The sequence below is a fragment of the Heteronotia binoei genome, chromosome 11 (assembly GCF_032191835.1).
Source record: "Heteronotia binoei isolate CCM8104 ecotype False Entrance Well chromosome 11, APGP_CSIRO_Hbin_v1, whole genome shotgun sequence".
Classification (NCBI taxonomy): Eukaryota; Metazoa; Chordata; class Lepidosauria; order Squamata; family Gekkonidae; genus Heteronotia; species Heteronotia binoei.
The window spans coordinates 152,995-174,180 of record NC_083233.1 but is presented as its reverse complement, the minus strand read 5'-3'; positions in this window follow the sequence as shown (position 1 = coordinate 174,180).

The window sequence follows — 21,186 nt, the reverse complement described above, 5'->3', positions numbered from 1 at the left end:
AGTGATGCAGGGAGGGTGATAATCTTCCTGGGGTGCAGGCTGGTGGAGAACTTCTGTCTTCTTCAGACTAACTTCTAGGCCGAATAGCTTGGCAGCCTCTGCAAAGCAGGACGTCATATGCTGCAGAGCTGATACCGAGTGGGAGACGAGTGCAGCATCATCAGCGAACAGTAGCTCTCGGATGAGTTTTTCCATCGTCTTGGAGTGGGCCTTTAGTCGCCTCAGGTTGAACAGGCTGCCATCGGTGCGATAGCGGATGTAGACACCATCGTCATCATCTAGATCTACTGCGGCTCTTTGAAGCATCATGCTAAAGAAGATCGTAAAGAGAGTTGGCGCGAGAACGCAGCCTTGCTTTACACCTGTGCCTATTGGGAAGGTCTCCGAGAGGTCGTTGCAGTGTCTGACTTGGCCTCGCTGGTCTTCGTGTAGCTGGATGATCATGCTGAGGAACCTTGGGGGACATCCTAAACGTTCCAAGATTTGCCACAGGCCTTTCCTGCTAACGGTATCGAAGGCTTTGGTAAGGTCGACAAAAGTCACATACAGAGCCTTGTTCTGTTCCCTTCTTATCTTGAAGTAAGCTATTAAAAAACTGACAAAAGTTTTTTAAAAGATAGAACTACTATTTTTTGCCCACCCTTATTCAAATGGCCTCTTGTGGCTACTTGCCCATTTGCCTCTCTGCAAATTGTAAAGAAAAAGAAGCACTTTTGTGCATTATTTAAAGCCCCCCCCCACACACACACCGTTTTTGTCTGGTTCTCTCTTGAGCTCTTCCTGCAGTGTTGCCCCAGGAGGACTATATATGCTCAGGGCAGCAGCAGCAGCAGCATCTCTATGGCAGCAACACAGAGAAGCCCCAAGATCAAGAGGAAGATGCCAAGGCTAATCAATCTCAGCTTGAGCCTCCTGCTCTTTCAGTCTCTGTAATCTTCTTTCTCAGGGCTCTCGCAGAAGCAATATTTATAGCTCATTCTCTTATTCAACAGGAGTGCCTCCACCTAATAGTGTAATAGGATTCTAGATTCAAAATACTCTACCTGCATTAAGCCTGGAGGAGGTGCACGCATGCGTGTGCACACAGTCTTTACACATCTATTTCAGAATGAGCAATTATTAGGGGAGGGACAATCTAGGGGGTATAAGAAGCCCAGGAGCAAGACACCGACATCTCCTACCATTGGCTTGATACTCGTGTGAGCCAGAAAAGAAGATTCTTTGCATTCAGTTTCAGGTAAGGCATTTTTCTTATCACATTTTGTTCTTGACTTTCAGATGGAGTCAATTTTGCCTGCTGTGCACAGTGGGCAAATACTTTCAGATTGGTGACAGTTTTTCATGCAGGAAGATAAAGGAGATTGTGAGCCGCTCTGAGACTCTGAGATTCGGAGCAGAGGGCGGGATATAAATCCATTATCATCATCATCACCACCACCACCATTATCACTTTGTATTAGCTCAAAAGGCAATAATAACAATGGGCCAAGGGCCAGAAAAATAGCTTTGGTTCAGATAAATACCTCAGGTTCTCAAGAAAAATAGCTTTGGTTCAGAAAAACAGCTTTGGCTCAGATTACATAGGGTTTGGCACTTGCCCAATGTTCCTTTCACTGGATGAGACTATCAGGTCCATCTAGCCAAATGTACAAGGATACTCACAAGCAGTTTATGGTGGAGACAGACTTCCTTTTTGCTTTGGTCCCAGGTTCTGGCAGTATGATTTTTCCTTGCACTGTTTAGCTATTGTGACTGACAGTCAGAGCCAATATCCAACTGGAAATTCTATTCTGTCATCCCTAAGGAGGTTCTCAAAAGCTGTAAATAGCCTTTTAGTATCTTGGTGATCCTAGTAAATGTTTCAATGGGGCTTCTGCTCATGGTAGTTATCAGCACACATCAGTGCTGTAAACCATGGCTGGAGTTTTGGGATTTCCCACGAGCAATAAAAATCCACACAGACCCTATCCATAGGATCATAGAGTTGGAAGGGGCCATACAGGCCATCTAGTCCCAGAGCAGGATGTCCTACACAAACAGTGGCTCTACGAATGGGGCGGGTTTATTGTTTGCTGTTGGATGAAAGGACTCCCACCCCACTTGGCTGAAACCTTCATAAGGAGTTCAGTAAGTAAGTAAAAGTGGAGTTCAGCCCTGTTAAGCTTTCTGAAAACCAGCCAATCACAACAGAGCAAGTTTAATGCTGAGTGAGGTGGTTGAGCAGTACTAACTCTTAAGGCAAATGATGGATTAATTTAATGAGTGAACTGAGACATTCTGGTGTGTGGTCAGAATGTTGTTCAGATTTTACTGTGGATGTATTCTGCCACTCTGCACTCCTACAGACTTCTCAGATGTGCACACAACCATGCAGAAAGTGCCTTACAGCTCTTTGCTCATTTATCTTTTTGACATGCAAGTTGAGCTGAGAGGCAATTACTGATGTGAATGCCATGCTTGAAAAGGATTGGAATGCCATTTGTGAACCGAAGGCTTCATGTTCTACGCCCTTGAGCCCACAGGTTCTCATGCTTTCTTTCTTATCCAAAACATACATACAAGTAAGATTAGCAAGCAGGGTAGGAGCTGTACCAGCAGCACAACATGAAAATGTATCCTGGAATGATCATGCAGGGAAAATAGTGAATTCATCTAGAAAGGAGTTATATGGTGACCATTTGGTATGAATGAAGCGGCAGATATTTTGCAACCTGGGAGAACATAAGAACATAAGAGAAACTGTGTTGGATCAGGCCATGGCCCATCCAGTCCAACACTCTGTGTCACACAGTGGCAAAGAAACAAAACAAAACCCAAGTGCCAACAGGAGGTTCACAAGTGGGTCTAGAAGCCCTTCCACTTTACCGCCCCCCCCCCCAAGCACCAAGAATACAGAGCATCACTGCCCCAGACAGTTCCAGTAATATGCTGTGGCTAATAGCCACTGATGGACCTCAGCTCCATATTTTTATCCAATCCCCTCTTGAAGCTGGCTATGCTTTTAGCTGCCACCACCTCCTGTGGCAGTCCACGTTAATCACCCTTTGAGTGAAGAAGTACTTCCTGTTATCCATTTTAACCCGACTGCTCAGCAATTTCATTGAATGCCCACGAGTTCTTGCATTATATTGTAAACCTCTATCATGTCACCCCACACTCGACGTTTCTCCAAGCTAAAGAGCCCCAAGAGTTTTAACCTTTCTTCATAGGGAAAGTGTTCCAACCCTTTAATCATTCTAGCTGCCCTTTTCTGGACTTTTTCCAATGCTATAATATTCTTTTTGAGCTGTGGTGACCAGAATTGCACAGTATTCCAAATGAGACCACCATCGATTTATACAGGGGCATTATGATACTGGCTGATTTGTTTTCAGTTCCCTTCCTAATAATTCCCAGCATGGTGTTGGCCTTTTTTATTGCAATTGCACACTGTCTTGACATTTTCAGTGAGTTATCTACCATGACCCCAAGATCTTTTTCTTGGTCAGTCTCTGCCAGTTAACACCCCATCAACTTGTATTTGTAGCTGGGATTCTTGGCCCCAATGTGCATTACTTTGCACTTGGCCACATTGAACCTCATCTGCCACATTGACGCCCACTCGCCCAGCCTCAACAGATCCCTTTGGAGTTCCTCACAATCCTCTCTGGTTCTCACCACCCTGAACAATTTAGTGTCATCTGCAAACGTGGTCACTTCACTGCTCACTCCCAACTCCAAATCATTTATGAACAAGTTAAAGAGCATGGGACTCAGTACTGTCCCCTGCAGCACCCCACTGCTTACCGTCTTCCACTGCGAAGACTGCCCATTTATACTCACTCTCTGCTTCCTATTAATTAGCCAGTTTTTGATCCACAAGAGGACCTGTCCTTTTACACCATGACTCTCAAGCTTTCTAAGGAACCTTTGATGAGGAACTTTATCAAAAGCTTTCTGGAAGTCAAGGTAAACAGAATCTATTGGGTCCCCTTTGTCCACATGTTTGTTCACCCCCTCAAAGAACTCTAACAGGTTAGTGAGCAAGATCTTCCCTTACAGAACCCATGCTGAGTCTTCCTCAATAACCCCTGTTCATCAATGTGCCTACTCATTCTGTCCTTGATAATGTTTTCTACCAACTTTCCCGGTATTGAAGTCAGACTGACTGGCCTGTAATTTCCTCATATCTCCTCTGGAACCCTTTTTAAAGATGGGAGTGACATTTGCTACCTTCTAGTCCTCAGGAACAGAGGCAGATTTCAATGAAAGATTACATATTTTTGTCAGAAGATCCACAAGTTCAACTTTCAATTACTTCAGAGCTCTTGGATGTATGCCATCCGGACCTGGTGACTTATTAGTTTTTAATTTGTCTATCAGTTGTAGGACCTCCTCTCTTGTTACCTCAATCTGACTCAGGTCTTTCAACACCCCTTCCAAAATTAGTGGTTCTAGAGCGGGCAAACACTTCTTGTCTTCCACAGTGAAGATGGAGGAAAAAAAATAAATTCAGCTTTTCAGCCATTTCCCTATCCTCTTTCTGTCAGCGCAGGGTTCATCGAGGCTTCAACAATGATAGGACTCTTTTCTTTTGAAAATAAGTTTCATTTATTGAATATACAATGTTACTCTTGCAGAAGGTCTTTGAGAGTGATAACATATGGGGAACAAGCACTAGCATTTATGGGGCTTTAAATCATTCTCATAATAAAATTACATTCTACTTTCAGAGGTGTTTGATTCACACGCCCGTTATCTCTCGGCTGGACCATTTCCACTCCCCCTCCCGGCCGGTGTCCTTGCGGCGCCTGGGAAGTGGCGGCGGTGTCTCTCTACACTCCCAGGCCGTTTATTACTTTTGGCGCCCAATTCCCTCCCACCTTTTCTCTTCCCCCTCAGGCATGCCTAAAATTCTACTGAGGATCACTGGGGTTAGTTCTAAGCAAATAAACACTATAGGCAATATGGTTAGTATCAATAGAGCAATAGAACACAAGCTGACATACTGCCACCCCTAAGTTCTTGCTCGGGGTTTTTCTGGGTGCAGTAGGTAAAATTGCTTAAGGAGTTGAGGAGCATTGAGGTCGGATGCCTTTACCCATTAGTCACAGCTGGGTGGAAAGTAGCGCCAGCGTACTAGATACTGTAAAAACCCCCTGTGCATTCTAGAGTCGAGGATCTCTTTCACTTTGTGGTGTTTCTGATCCCGCACCAGAATAGGCTCCGGCTCAGGGTTCCGGGGATGCCACCTCGAACCACCCGGATCTCGTCGGATAAGACTGCAATGGAAAACAGGGTGTATTTTACTGAACAGTTTGGGCAAGTCCAGTTCTACTGTCACTTTATTGATCACCCGTTTTATCCGGAAAGGACCCAAGAATCGATAGGCAAGCTTCCAGGATGTCTGGGGTAATGGGAGGTTCTTGGTTGATAAAAACACAGTCTCTCCGACCTTAAAGTCCCACCCCGGGCTGTGTTTTTTGTCGAACTGAGCTTTGTAGCCCTTTTTAGCCTCCTCTAGATTCTCCTGGATGACTTTCCAGGAGCTCTCTAGAGTTTTCCACCATTGCTGGCATTCAGGAGAAATCCGGGTTTGCTGCCCCCGGGGAGAGTTGGAAAAGGCTTCCCCTCGTAACCATGCACTGCTCGGAAGGGGGAGACCTTGATGGAACCGTGTAGGCTGTTGTTGTAACTGTACTCGGCGAACGGTAATAGTTCCACCCAGTTTGATTGCTGGAAGTTGACATAGCACCTTAAGTATTGCTTGAGAAGCCCGTTCACCCGCTCGCTTTGACCGTCCGTCTGCGGGTGGTAAGCTGAGCTCAACCCCTGCTCCATGCCAATTAATCTACAGAACTCCCGCCAGAAGTTGGCAACGAACTGTGCCCCCTCGGTCGCTAATGACCTTATCTGGGAACGAGTGGATCCAGGCCACGTGCACAAAGAACAAGTGGGCCCGTTCCTTAGCCGTTGGGAGTTTCTTGCAGGGGATGAAATGGGCTTGCTTAGAAAAAGTGTCCACCACTACCAATATCACTGTCCGGCCTTTCGAGGGGGGTAGTTCCACAATAAAGTCCATTGAGACCACTGACCAGGGCCGTTTCGCTGAGGGGAGGGGTTGGAGGAGGCCCGGCACTTCCCCCTCCTCCTTTTCGCCATGATGCAAGTGGGGCAGGTTTGCACAAATTCCGAAATGTCCTTTTTCATTTGTGGCCACCAAATTTGTTGGTATACCATGTGGAGGGTTTTTACGTAGCCGAAGTGCCCCGCTAACTTACTGGTGTGGCAATGTTGGAGCACTTCTACCCTGAGGGACTTGGGGACATAGAGTTTCTCTTTGTGGTACCAGAAGCCTCCCTCCCCTTTCTCCAACCCCTCGGGCCGGTCTTTTCCCTCTGCTTCTGTCTCCGAAATGAGCTTGCTCCCCCCCCCATGGGTTCTTGGGCTGCGCCGCCGCTTTGGAGCGGGTTTGCACGGCTCCTGCCACCGCCTCAGGAGGAATTAGTGAGTCTATGACCTCCTCCCATTCGCTCTCGTGCTGGGGCAATCTGGAGAGCGCGTCTGCCAAAAAGTTTTTGGACCCTGGAATATGGCGGAGGGTAAAGTCGAATTTCGCAAAGAACCCGGCCCACCGGATCTGCTTCCCGGTTAACTTTCTGCGCCCGGTGAGGGCTTCCAGGTTCTTATGGTCAGTACAGATCTCAAAGGGGACTCGGGCCCCTTCCAGCCACAACCGCCATGTTTTTAAGGCGAACGTGACCGCATAGGCTTCCTTGTCCCACACCGACCAATTCCTCTGCTCACTTGAGAATTTCTTGGAAATGTATGCACAGGGTCTCAAGCAGCCCCCTCATCTTTCTGCATCAATATTGCTCCTACGGCCGTGTCGGAGGCGTCACATTGGACCACGAAGGGCTTAAGTTCGTTTGGGTGCACTAGCACAGGCTCGCTTGTAAAGAGGCGCTTCAAGGTATCAAACGCCTCCTGACACTGGCTAGTCCAGTTCAGCTTTGCGCCCGGCTTTTTCACCTCGGGCCCCTTCCCCTTGGTCTGCAACAAGTCTGTGAGGGGTAGGGCCACCTTTGCGAACCCTTGTATGAACGTTCTGTAAAAATTCGCGAATCCGATAAAAGATTGGAGCTGTCTACGTGTCCTCGGGGGCTCCCAATCTAGGACCGCCTGTATTTTCGCTGGGTCCATGGCTAACCCCTTCCCCGAGACCCGGAAGCCCAAGTAGTCTAGTTCCTCTTTGTGGAATTCACACTTGGACAGTTTGGCATACAGTTTGTTTTGGTATAGGGTGGTTAGGACCTCCCGGACTAACTTCACATGGGATGGCATGTCCTTTGAATAAATAATGATGTCATCCAGGTACACACCCCCCCCCCCCAATACAGGTACTTCCGCAGGACTTCATTGATAAAGTTCATGAAAACCCCCGGGGCTCCCTGAAGCCCGAACGGCATCACCAGGTATTCAAATTGTCCCATTGGCGTGTTGAACACCGTTTTCCATTCATCCCCCACTTTTATTCTGACTCTGAAGTAAGCATCTCGCAAATCCAGTTTTGTAAATATTGACCCCTCTGAGACAGCACTCAGCAGGTCCTTGATCAAGGGGATGGGGTAGGCATTGAAATCCCATTAATCCCGCGAAAATCTGTACAAAGTCTAAGACACCCATCCTTCTTCTTGCGGAAGAGGACCGGGGCTGCGTGCGGTGCGGTGGCCGGGCGGATGAACCCCCGGCGGAGGTTCTTGTCAAGGAACTTTCTCAGCTCCTCTTTTTCTGCCCACCCCATCGAGTACAGTTTGGCTTTTGGCAGTGGTTGATCGGGGATGAGTTCTATAGCACAGTCGGTGGCCCGGTGGGGCGGCAGCTCATCTGCCTCAATTTCGCTGAACGCCCATTTCAAGTCTCTGTACTCTTTTGGGATAGTCCTTACTTCCTCTATGGTCACGCATAGTTTTTCGTTTTTGGGCGGGGGTCGGGGGCCCCAGAATTCCCGCCACAGGTGGAAGATGCACCTCCTATCCAAAAAGTCTATCGTGTGCTCTCCCCATTGAATATCTGGCTGGTGCCTGGCCAACCACCCAACCCCCAATACAATGTCAAACGAACACGAGGGAGCGATCACAAACACCTCTAAGTCCCAGTGGTCCTCCACCCCCATCAGCATTTCTTGCATCTGTTCTACACAAGGTTCCCCTCTCATTCGCGTCCCGTCCATTTGTTCGAACTCAAGGGGCCGGGATAGGCGTTCTCTGGCTGTCTCTAACATGTCCACCAGCCGCGGGGTTATAATTTCCCGTGTGCACCCTGAGTCTATAAGGCTCGGGCATGCACAAAACGCTTAAGTTTCACGTTTAACAAAGTCAATGGGATGAACATCAGTTCCCCCGAAACTCTCACCCGTAGTGGTGCCGCTTTCTCCGGGACCTGCCGCTGGGCACCTTCTAGTGCAGGTTGGTCTCGTTTCCCACCGGCTTGGCTTCCCATGGGTCTTCCCCCAGCTCCTCCAGCATTATAGAATCCTCGTCAAGCACCATCGACAGTGCGGTGCTGCTGCGGCCCGACTCCTTCTGCTTGCCCGGCTTCTTGAGGCTGCTCGGTGGCCCCTTGGCGGATGGGGTGCTGCTCCGGGTCTTCTTGGGGCAGTTGGCCGCTAAGTGGTTAGGGTCCCTGCATTGGTAGCACTTGCGGGTCCCCGAGAAGACTTTGGGGGTTGCTCCCCCCCCCGGTCTTCCTCACCTCCGGCTTGGGCACGGGCCGCGCGTCTCGGTTTGGTCGGCTTTGGAGCCCCTGCGCTGGATCGCCACCTCCTTCATGTTGGTCTCGATCTCTCCTGCAAGCTGGATCCAGCCCACCAGGGTGTCAGGCCGGACTTGCCCCAGGGCCCGGTCCAACAAGCCCGGGTTCAGCCCCTTCTTGTAAGCCTGAATCTTCATGGCCTCGCTCCATCCCTTGATTTTGCGGCTGTGGTTGCGAAACTCCAGGGAGTATTCTCTGATGGATTTATTCCCTTGGCGGAGCCCGTCTATGGCCGCAATCATGAGTGTCTCCCTCAGGGGGTCCTCGAATTGCGACAGGAGCGCTTGCAGGAACCCGGCCACCGTGGCCACCTCCAGCCCATTGGCTTCGAAGAGAGTCACGTACCACATCTGTGCCTCTCCCTCCAGTTTCGACCCCAGGTACGCCACCCGGCTATGCTCATCGTGGAAGGACGACCCCAGTAATGCATGTAGCTGTTGGCTTGAATTATGAACTATTCCACTTTATCTGCACTTCTGTCGAAGGTAACGTGCAGTTCTCAAGTCTTTACTTTTGCCCCTGGTGCCGGGGGGGTGGCGGGTCCCGCCGGCACCACTGGCACGGCTGGCTGAGTGGGGATCAGGGCCGCCACTCCGGTCGCTGTCCCCGCGAAGCCCGCGATCGCTCGGTCAATCTGCCTCTGCACCTCACTCAGAGTTAGTTTCATGGTGATGTTCATCTCCCGCCGGAGCTCGCACCCCAATATTTCCATCTCTCACCAGAGCTCTTCCATCGCATTGGGTTTCGGGGAGGAGGCCCGCGAGTCACCGTCGTCCTCGTCCTCATCGCCGTCGCCATCCTTCTGTTGGCCGCTCATCTTTTGGCCGCTCATCTGCCGCGGTGGGCTCGTCAGCCGCGTCGGGCAAGTCCCCCGGGTTCTCCGGGTCCCTGGGGTTGCGGAGGATGTTGGCGTGTCACTGCACTGCCTCGTCCATCAGGGTCGTGGAGGTACGGTGCTTCCACGCCTTTGGTGTGATGAAGAGCACTTGACCTCTCACTTTCCTCGGCTTTCGTTTTTCGGTAACGTACCACGCCGGGGACCCCGGTAGTTCTGGGATGCAGGGCTCTCAGTTGTCAGGTGCTTCTGTAGCCATTCGCTAGAAGTAACTCGTGCCAATAAGCCCCTTTTAATGGATCACTCTCAAAATGTCAGCGCAGGGTTCATCGAGGCTTCAACAATGATAGGACTCTTCTTTTGAAAATAAGTTTCATTTATTGAATACACAATGTTACTCTTGCAGAAGGTCTTTGAGAGTGATAACATATGGAGAACAAGCACTAGCATTTATGGGGGTACATCAAAGCCTGGGGCTTTAAATCATTCTCATAATAAAATTACATTCTACTTTCAGAGGTGTTTGATTCACACGCCCGTTATCTCTCGGCTGGACCATTTCCACTCCCCTTCCCGGCCGGTGTCCTTGCGGCGCCTGGGAGGCGGTGTCTCTCTACACTCCCAGGCCGTTTATTACTTTTGGCGCCCAATTCCCTCCCACCTTTTCTCTTCCCCCTCAGACATGCCTAAAATTCTACTGCGGATCACTGGGGTTAGTTCTAATCAAATAAACACTATAGGCAATATGGTTAGTATCAATAGAGCAATAGAACACAAGCTGACACCTTCAGTAATCCTTTTACCCCTTGGTCATCCAAGGGCCCCACTGCCTCCCTGGCTGGTTTCCTGCTTCTAATATATTTGAAGAAATTTTTATTGTTGGTCTTTATGTTTTTTTGCAATATGCTCCCCATAGTCCCTTTTTGCCTTCCTGATCACAGTCTTGCATTTGATTTGCCACAGCCTGTTCCCTTTTATTAATCTCACTTGGACTAGCCTTCCACCACTTAAAGGAGTCCTTCTTACCTTTTACAGCTTCCACTACTTTGTTTGTTAACCATGCAGGCCGTTTCTTATACCTGTTTGTGCCTTTCCTAACTTGTGGTATATATTTTATCTGAGCTTCTAGGATTGTAGTTTTAAATAGCCTCCAAGCTCCCCCAAGGGTTTTGACTGTATTTACCTTTCCTTTCAGTTTCCTCTTCACATGCCTCCTCATCTCAGAGAATTTACCCCTTTTAAAGTTAAACGTGGTTGTGCTGGTCTTTTGGGGCAACTCTCTATTTATACAAATGGTGAAATCAATAATGTTATGGTCACTGCTCCCAAGCGGTGTGATCACTTTTACATCTCTCAGCAAGTCTTGAGCATTACTTAGGTCCAAATCCAGGATCGCCCCACCCCTGTAGGTTCTGTGACCATCTGCTCCATAGCACAGTCATTGAGAGCTTCTAGAAAATCTCTTTTTCTCAACCAGAACACATATTGACCCAATCAATCTGCAGGTAGTTAAAATCACCTATTATGACACAGTTTTTACATTTAGCCACTATCTTTAATCCTTCCATCATATTATAATTGTCCTCTATCTTTTGATTTGGTTGGCGATAACAGACTCCCATAGTTAAATTTCCTTTTGGGCCTTCTATTTCGACCAAAGCATTTCTAGAAGGGAATCTAATTCTCTGACCTCAGTCTTACTGGACTGTATACCCTCTCTGACCCCACCTCCAACCCTTCCCTCCCTATCCTTCCGATATAACATATCCAGGAATCACCGTGTCGCACTGATTCTCCTCATTCCACCAAGTTTCTGAAATTCCCACAATGTCTATGTTTTTCCCCAAAACTAAACATTCTAACTCAACAATATTACTTTGAACACTTCTAGCATTTGTATACAAACAGCTATAATTTCCCAGGCAAGTTAGGCCTGCAACCTTCCTCCTGCTGCCTTGAGACTTTGGCAGACAATCCATACTGTTTGTCACCATCTCAGTGGACAACTCTAATCCATTACCCGTTAGAAAAGTAACAGCTAACCCTTCACCTCTTTGAGATGATTCTTCGCGAACCAGAGACATTTCATCTCCTGTCAGCTTTCAAGATTTAGTTTAAAAACTGCTCTGGCACCTTTTTGATTTTAAGTGCCAGCAGCCTGGTTCCATCTGGGGACATGGAGACTGTCTCTTTTGTACAACTCCCACTTGTTCCAGAAAGCATCTCAGTGCCTAACAAACTTAAACCCTTCCTCCCTACGCCATCGTCTCATCCACACATTGAGACTTCTAATTTGACATTGAGACTTCTAAGTCTCAGTATCAAAGTGTGGTGCTTCCCTCTTCACTTTTAAGGATAGCTTTTTATTCTAAGCATTTATGTAAGTTTCTAAAAAAAAAAAAATCCATCTAGTGTGACTCTAAATTTGGTGTCAGTTGAATATATGTTCCTTAATGAAGCTGGTGGCCTACTCCAGGCCCTGAAATCTTCTCTGTCTTTGGTTATGCATTCTACACATTAACATGCATGCTTTTAGAATGGGTTATTTCTATGTTGACTTTTCAGAGTCAAGCTCAAGTTATTTGGGTTATTGCTATGTTGCCTTTTCAGAGTCAAGCTCAAGTATAAAAAAATTGCAATGTAAAAACAAGTCTATAAAACAAATCACTGGACGTAAGCAGTGTAAAAGCTATCTTACAACAGAAGCAGACTAATATGCTAATTAAAATCCTGCCTCTGAAGCTGGTGGCCCAGTGAGCAGGGCTGGAGAGGAAGATCTTAACTGGCAAACTAGACAGTGCAGGAGGAGGTCGTCCTCTAGGTGCTCTGACCCTAAGCGATTTAGGGCCTTAAAGGTAACAACCAGCACTTTGAGTTGAGCCTGTAAACAGATGGGGAACCAGAGCACCAGTAGAGATCTTTCAGTACAGAAATGATAAGAATCCCTGTTTTTACATTTGAGGAGCTTGTGAAAAATAAGAGGAAGTGTTCCAATGTATTTCTTTATTTGGGAGTGATGGATAACAACTTTTACACATTTGCATGTGTACCTTTTCATCTGTCTCTTGGGATGATTGTACAAAGTCACTCTACTTGAACTCAGCTACCCTGAGCAGTTGCACAACTTTGATTGCTTTCGTCTGTCATGTGGATTATTCTAGTTGAAAATCTTTCTGAAAAAGGTCAGCTGACTAGATATCTGTTGAGCCTTCTGCATTTTTAAATTTTCTGTCTGTATTTTGAGCCCTTATCCATATTATCACATTTAAGATAACAATTATATTTCATCAGTTGTTCTGATAAAAACCCGGAATCATAGAGCGGAACATTAATGTAATTCTTAATAGAGAAAATAAAGCATAGACATCTGTGAGGAGCTATAAGGAGGACTTTCTTGTGAGGTGACATACTCTACAAAAGGGAACCATTTATCTGAGAAACTAGAGGGTTTGTGTGGAGCAGAATAACTTTGTAGATTGTAAGTGATTATTTCCGTGACAAAGTTCCCAGACTTTTGAAAACCACTTAGTCGACAAAGGGACAGTAGAGGCTTTCCAATAGGAAGCAATAGAAGCTTTAGCAGCAGTTAAAAAGCTGATTATCAATTCTTGACGTATCTTTGGAATAGACAAAGAATTCCATTGATTTAGAAATAATAGGCTTGACTGAAGAGGTATGTGGTAGGAGGTGATTTATTGAATTAGTTGAAGAGTGGCAGACCAAAATTTCTGAACTAACAGGCATTCCCACCAACATGACAGGAGTCAGGACTATCCATAGTGAATAATGGGAACCTCTGTATGTGGAAGTCAAGTGCTAGGAAGCCACAGCAAAAGCCTTGGCCTTTGTCCCTCTTTTGTTGGTCCAGGGTTACTGGTTGGCCAGAGCTTGAAATAGGATGCTGGACAAGATGGACCAGTGGGCTAATCCAGCAGGGGTCTTCTTATATTCTTGCTCAGAGAAAAGGAGGATGAGAGGTCAGTAGAATTTGGCAGGTTTTTTCCCCCCTTGTGTTACAAAAAGGGTGAGGCCTGCCCTAACTATGCTTATTATTTCTTGGCCACACCATCTATACCTGCTTATTATTTGTCTTGTTTTCTTTGTCAGAATTTCTATTGCATTGATTGAAGATGGCCAGCGGAATGAAGTAAGTCTTCCTCTTCTTTTAAAAATTCTTCTTTTAGCCCATGAAAGATGTTCCAAGCACTGGAAAACAGAAAACAGTTACCCTTGCCCTTGTCTTCATAAAGTTCCTGTGGTTTCACTATATGAAATTATATTATATAAAACCATAAAAATACATATATACCAAAGCATTTCCCTCATTCAGCTAAGTACTGCATTTTTATCCCACCCTTCTCCATATGAGCAAAAAACGCACTCTGTTCTGTCCTCACAAACAACCCTGTCAGGTGGTTAGGATCAAAGAGTGTCTAGGCCAAGCTAATAAAACTTGGTTAAAGATTGCCACTGGACTCCAACTTTATTTTATTGCTTCAGTCCAACACAGCTGCGCACCTGGATCTGTCTAGCTCAGGTTGCTCTGTGAATTTCACACACACACACACACATAAGGATTCAAACCTGGACATTCCCTGTCTTAATCCAGCCTTCTGACCACAATACTATTGCATTTCTGAATTTAAAAGTAATTTAGATATTTTCTTTGTATATGTTTGTGGATGTTTCAGTAACTTTTTTAGTAATACATTGAGAGTGGTAGCCATGGCCACCAAAAGATACCAAGAGCTCCCATGGACCTCTAAACATAAATTGCATTTGGTACTTTAAGAACATAAGAGAAGCCATGTTAGATCAAACCAATGCCCCATCCAGTCCAACATTCTGTGTCACACAGTGGCAAAAAAATTATATACACACACACACACACACACACACACACACACACACTGTGCCTAATAGCCACTGATGGACCTCTGCTCCATATTTTTATCTAAATCCCTCTTGAAAGTGGCTATGCTTGTGGCTGCCACCACCTCCTGTGGCAGTGAATTCCACATGTTAATCACCCTTTCGATGAAGAAGTACTTCCTTTTATCCATTTTAACCTGTCTGCTCAGCAATTTCATCGAATGCCCACTTCTTGTATTGTGAGAAAGAGAGAAAAGTACTTCTTTCTCTACTTTCTCCATTCCATGAATTATCTTGTAAACCTCTATCATGTCACCCCGCAGTCGACGTTTCTCCAAGCTAAAGAGTCCCAAGCATTTCAACCTTTCTTCATAGGGAAAGTGTTCCAGCCCTTTAATCATTCTAGTTGCCCTTTTCTGGACTTTCTCCAATGCTATAATATCCTTTTTGAGGTGCGGCAACCAGAACTGCACACAGTACTCCAAATGAGACCGCACCATCGATTTATACAGGGGCATTATGATACTGGCTGATTTGTTTTCAATTTCAATTCCCTTCCTAATAATTCCCAGCATGGCGTTGGCCTTTTTTATTGCAAATGCACACTGTCTTGACATTTTCAGTGAGTTATCTACCACGACCCCAAGATCTCTTTCTTGGTCAGTCTCTGCCAGTTCACACCACATCAACTTGTATTTGTAGCTGGGATTCTTGGCCCCAATGTGCATTACTTTGCACTTGGCCACACTGAACCGCATCTGCCACATTGACGCCCACTCACCCAGCCTCAACAGATCCCTTTGGAGTTCCTCACAATCCTCTCTGGTTCTCACCATCCTGAACAATTTAGTGTCATCTGCAAACTTGGCCACTTCACTGCTCACTCCCAACTCTAAATCATTTATGAACAAGTTAAAGAGCATGGGACCCAGTACCGAGCCCTGCGGCACCCCACTGCTTACCGTCCTCCACTGCGAAGACTACCCATTTATACTCACTCTCTGCTTCCTATTACTCAGCCAGTTTTTGATCCACAAGAGGACCTGTCCTTTTACTCCATGACTCTCAAGCTTTCTAAGGAGCCTTTGATGAGGAACTTTATCAAAAGCTTTCTGGAAGTCAAGGTAAATAACATCTATCGGGTCTCTTTTGTCCACATGTTTGTTCTCCCCCTCAAAGAAATGTAACAGGTTCGTGAGGCAAGATCTTCCCTTACAGAACCCATGCTGAGTCTTCCTCAATAACCCGTGTCCATCAATGTGCCTACTCACATGCCTCCTCATCTCAGTGAATTTACCCCTTTTAAAGTTAAACGTGGTTGTGGCGGTCTTTTGGGGCAACTCCCTAATTATACAAACGGTGAAATCAATAACATTATGGTCACTGCTCCCAAGCGGCACAATCACTTTTACATCTCTCACCAAGTCTTGGGCATTACTTAGGACCAAATCTAGGATCGCCCCACCCATGGTAGGTTCTGAGACCATCTGCTCCATAGCACAGTCATTGAGAGCATCAAGAAACTCAATCTCTTTTTCTCGACCAGAACACATATTGACCCAATCAATCTTCAGGTAGTTAAAATCACCTGTTATGACACAGTTTTTACCACAAGGACTCTTTCCTTCTACTGCATTCCTTCTTCCTCACAGAAGCCCAAAAGAAAGTTCTTCAGTTTGCATCAGAGATCCATAAACTCAGGATTTTCTTCCCCTGGTCCCTTCCTCTCAGCAGCCCTGGTGGCAGCAGGAATGCTGTAGAAGGAAAGAGTCCTTGTGGTATTTTGACTAATTCTGGCCATCTACAAATGTTTATTATGTTTTTAGATTATATGTAGCCTGTTTTTTCCTATCAGCTGACAGTTCAAGCATCGAAGAAAACTCAATTGTTTTAGGTTTAAGATCAGAGTTACCCTGATTGGGCAGGGAGATTTTTACACCAAGGCAAAAATGTCATCCAATCTGTTTTTGTGGAAGCATGTTATAAAGTAATGCCCCATAAGGAGGGAAAAAATCACACTGTTCTTTCAACTGTTTTAATGTAGTTGATTTTTGTGAAATCAAAATTTGAAAATTTCAGTGATAATTCTTTTTTCTTAAAAAAGTACAATTTTATTAGAAATATGCAATGATAATTATTTCCCAGTCCTAAATTTTAATATTTTTACAAATTAAATTATCTAATTCCTAAAATTAGAACATTCTAAAACATCTAAAGTAGCTTTCTTCCACATGAAGAAAGTGAGTTTCAAACATTACCTTCATGAATTTTTGATAAAATCCCAGGGAGTTTATATTCAAAAAAATTCAATACTTTAAATTTCTTCATGTTTCCTTTGTCTAATAAAAACTTAATATGTCAAGCAGTATAGCAATCAGAAATTTCATTTATAGTCTCTATTTTTCAAGAGGCATAAGGAATAAAAGTTATATTGGGATTTTGATGGGAGGTGACCAACCTGCTTGGATTAGAATTGTGGAAATTTAACAAACATGGTAGGATGAAACACATCTTAAATTAGATTGCAGTGGACATTCCAATGCAATATGAGGAATCTGAGTATTTATCAAGGAAATATGAGCTCATTTTGTCAGAGTAGTGAAGACACAAAAAGTGGCGTAAATGCCGTTAAATGGGCAAAAGGGGAAGTCAGCTGATAAGTGAAGGAGAGAAGAGAATTAGGGGGAAGTATTCCAAAAACTGTGAAGAGAAAACTTGTTGAGCATGAAGAATAAAACTACTATAATCAATCTGCCTATTCAGTTTTCAAATTAGATTCAGTGAGCTCTGAATCCTTGATTGCTTCCATGGCAAAACCAATAGCCAGCAATTTGTGGCCTATGGTCCTAAGCCATAATGATTTATAGGAAGTCTCATTCAATAAGGTCATAGCCATTAACACAGAAAAGTAACTTTAGAAATAGATTAACTATTTCCTTCCCTTTGTTCAAAAGAAACTCAAAATATCCCCAATAAAAAAATCATTTTGTTTCTCAGTTTAGATTAGAAACAAGCTATAATATAGTGGGTTCTAAGCATCGAAGAGGCAAGGTGGTAGTTAATAACAGCTCTTTATTAGATATAACAGCGGTCCCCGACCTTTTTGGCACCAGGGACTGTTTTTGTAGAAGACAATTTTTTCACGGACTGGGGGGGATGGTTTTGCACTTGGCCACACTGGCACCCTCTCTGAACAGAATGTTGCTTTAGATTCAATACATCTGTTCTCTTTTGGTCCTAAAAATAATTTGGGTCTTAGAGCAGAGATACCATCACTTCACGTGATCTGGACACTATACTTTTGTTGATATAGCCCAAAATTGCGTTTGCCTTTTTAGCTACCACATCACTCTGCTGACTCAAGTTCAGTGTATGATCCACTAACACTCTGAGATCCTTTTCGCACATATTCCTGCTAAGACAAGTCTCCCTCATTCTATAACCATGCATTGGATTTTTCCTACCTAAATGCAGAACTTTACATTTATCCCTGTTAAAATTCATTTTATTGATTTTAGCCCAGTTTTCCAACCTGTCAAGACTTTATCCTGTTTCTACAGTATTTGCAACCCCTCCTAATTTAGCGTCATCTGCAAATTTAATAAGCATTCCCTCTATTCCTTCACCCAACTCATTTATATAAAGATGTTGAACAAAACAGGTCCCAGGACAGATCGTCACTCCTCTCCAAGAGAATGAGGAACCATTCACAAGCACTCTTTGGTTGTCATCTGGCAACCAGTTACAGATCTACCTAATGGTAACAGAATCCAAACCACGTTTTACTGACTTGTCAAGGACAGTATGTGGAATCTTATCAAAAGCCTTACTGAAATCAAGATAAATGATGTCTATAGCATTACCCAGATTCTTTCTCAAAAAAAGAGATCATGTTAGTTTGGCAAGACTTGGTCTTGAGAAATCCATTATAATGGTTCTCTTTGTCTCTATATGCATATTGCTGGAATGTTGGATTTAGACTTTTGATTCAGTTTCTGTCACCTTTTATTTTTGGCCACCTTTAGCAATTTTAAGGGTATCATCTTTTCATTTCTTTTGGCCACAAGAATATTCTTTGAGCATTGTTCCTTGATAATATCTCCGATTTCAACTCATAGTTCTGTAATGGGCCTTATTTTTGAGGTTGAAGAATTTATTTACAATCTTTCCTTCCCTCCATCTCTGTCAACACTTCAAAACCTGCAAGCAATAGGAAGTAGAGTGTGAAACAAAACCAGGCAAGGAAATGTGCAGAAAGCTGCTTATGCACATAGCAAGGTGTAATTGGCCTTATTTATGTATTTAGCTGTATTCTTTCTAACGTGTACCTCAGTCAGCTCCTAGTCTTGGCTTGGCAGAAACAGAATTTCCTCATCTTTTGCTTCTGATTATATAGAATCATAGAGTTGGAAGGGACCTCTAGGGTCATCTAGTTCAACCCCCTGCACGATGCAGGAAACTCAGCCACCTCCTCTCCAGACTAAACATCCCCAGCGCCTTCAGTCTTTCCTTATAGGACTTGGTCTCCAGACCCCTCACCATCTTCGTTGCCCTCCTCTGGACCCGTTCCAGCTTGTCTATATCCTTCTTAAAATGTAGTACCCAAAACTGAACACAATACTCCAGATGAGGTCTTACCAGAGCAGAGTAAAGCAATATCATCACATCACGTGATCAGGACAGTATACTTCTGTTGATACAGCCCAAAATCGCATTTGACTTTTTAGCCACTGCATCACACTGTTGTCTTATGTTCAGCATATGAGCCACTAAGACCCCTAGATCCTTTTAGCACATACTACTGCTAAGACAAGTCTCCCCCATCCTATAACCATGCATTGGAATTTTCCTATCTAAATGCTGAACTTTACATTTATCCCTGTTAAAATTCATTTTATTGATTTTAGCCCAGTTTTCCAGCCTGTCAAGGTCATCCTGTATCCTGTTTCTGTCTTCTTCTGTGTTTACAACCCCTCCCATTTAGTATCATCTGCAAATTTAATCATTCCCTCTATTCCTTCATCCAAATCATTGATAAAGATGCTGAACAAAACAGGTCCCAAGACAGCTCCTTGAGGCACTCCACTTGTCACTCCTCTCCAAGAGGATGAGGAACCATTCACAAGCACTCTTTGGGTGTGATCTGTCTATCCACCTAACAGTAACAGGATCCAATCCACATTTTACCAACTTGTCAACAAGGATAGTATGTGGAACCTTATCAAAAGCCTTACTGAAATCAAGATAAACGATGTCTACAGCATTCCCCTGATCAAGGTAGTCACTTCCTCAAAAAAAGAGATCAGGTTAGTCTGACATGACTTGTTCTTGAGAAAACCAATCACATCCATTCTTTCTAAATGTTCCAGGACTGAATGCTTAACGTCAAGCTGATGGGTCGGTAGTTATCCGGATCCTCTTTTTTCCCCTTCTTGAAGATGGGGACAACATTCACCTGCCTCCAATCTTCCGGCACCTCTCCAAGAATTTTCAAAAATAATAGCCAGAGGCTCAGAAATTACATCCCCAAGCTCTTTTAGAACCTTTGGATGCTATCATCTGGCCCTGAGGACTTAGTTTCATTTAAAGAAACTAGGTGTTTATGTACTACCCCTAGCTGATCCTAGGTTGGAACTTCATACCCTCCTTCTATGTTCTGTTTTTGCCATGTTGAGCACCGTTCCCCTCAGAAGAGAAGACTGAGGAAAAGTAGGAATTGAGCAGTTCCACCCTCTCTTCATTAGCTGCTACAATTTCACTTTCTTACACTCTCAATGGACCTACCACGTCCTTGCTCTTTTTCTTACTCTGAATATGAAAGAACCCCCTTTTTTGTTGTTTTTAGCATCTTTGGCCAGCCTAAGCTCATACTAAGTTTTAGCTTTCCTAACTTTTTCTCTACATGCACTGGTTATTTGTCCATTTTCCTCTCCCTCCTCTTGTCCTTTCAAGAGCGCCTCATACATTTTGTCAAGAAAATCATCATCTTCCTTTATAGACTGCAGCGTGGACAATCATGCCTCCAGTTCCTGTATCTTTTCCTCCAGCAGGGCCACTAACTTACACTTGCTGCAAGTGTAATTCGTGCTACTCTCAGGTAGAAATACAAACATTCCACAGTCTTTACACGTCACTGCCTCTGCTCCCTCACCAGCCATGCTGCTGCAATCCATTTCAAAATTTTCTATAACTTCACTTCTTTTTAAATCTCATTACCAACTGCCACTTGAAACTTCTTTTGAGTAACTACCCACCTTTCTACAGAACCCCTAGACTAGACCCCCAGGCTTAGAGCCAACGGACATGAGCCTTTTGGCTCACGGCTCTGGGAAGGATGAGCCTTGCAAATTAAAGGCTCAAGACCCCACCCAGAGTAACAGCAGAGGGTGGGTCCAGCAATTACCCCCAGGCAAACAAGCTCTCCTCACTCAGCAACAGCTACACAAAAGTCACACAAAAGCAATCAGAAACCCCTCTCCAGCAGACACCAAGCACTCCACAGTTACCCGGATATCATTACTTGATTTTTATATTAGCCATCAGGTGATGTCTAGGTATAAAATTTTCTATTTGCCTGAAAAATGGGCTTGCAATGAATAAAATGTCGTTACAGAATTCTGTGTGTCACTTTCCTTCATTGTATGCTCTTAGTTCAAATCTTCCAACAATATTTGGTTCTGCTTTGT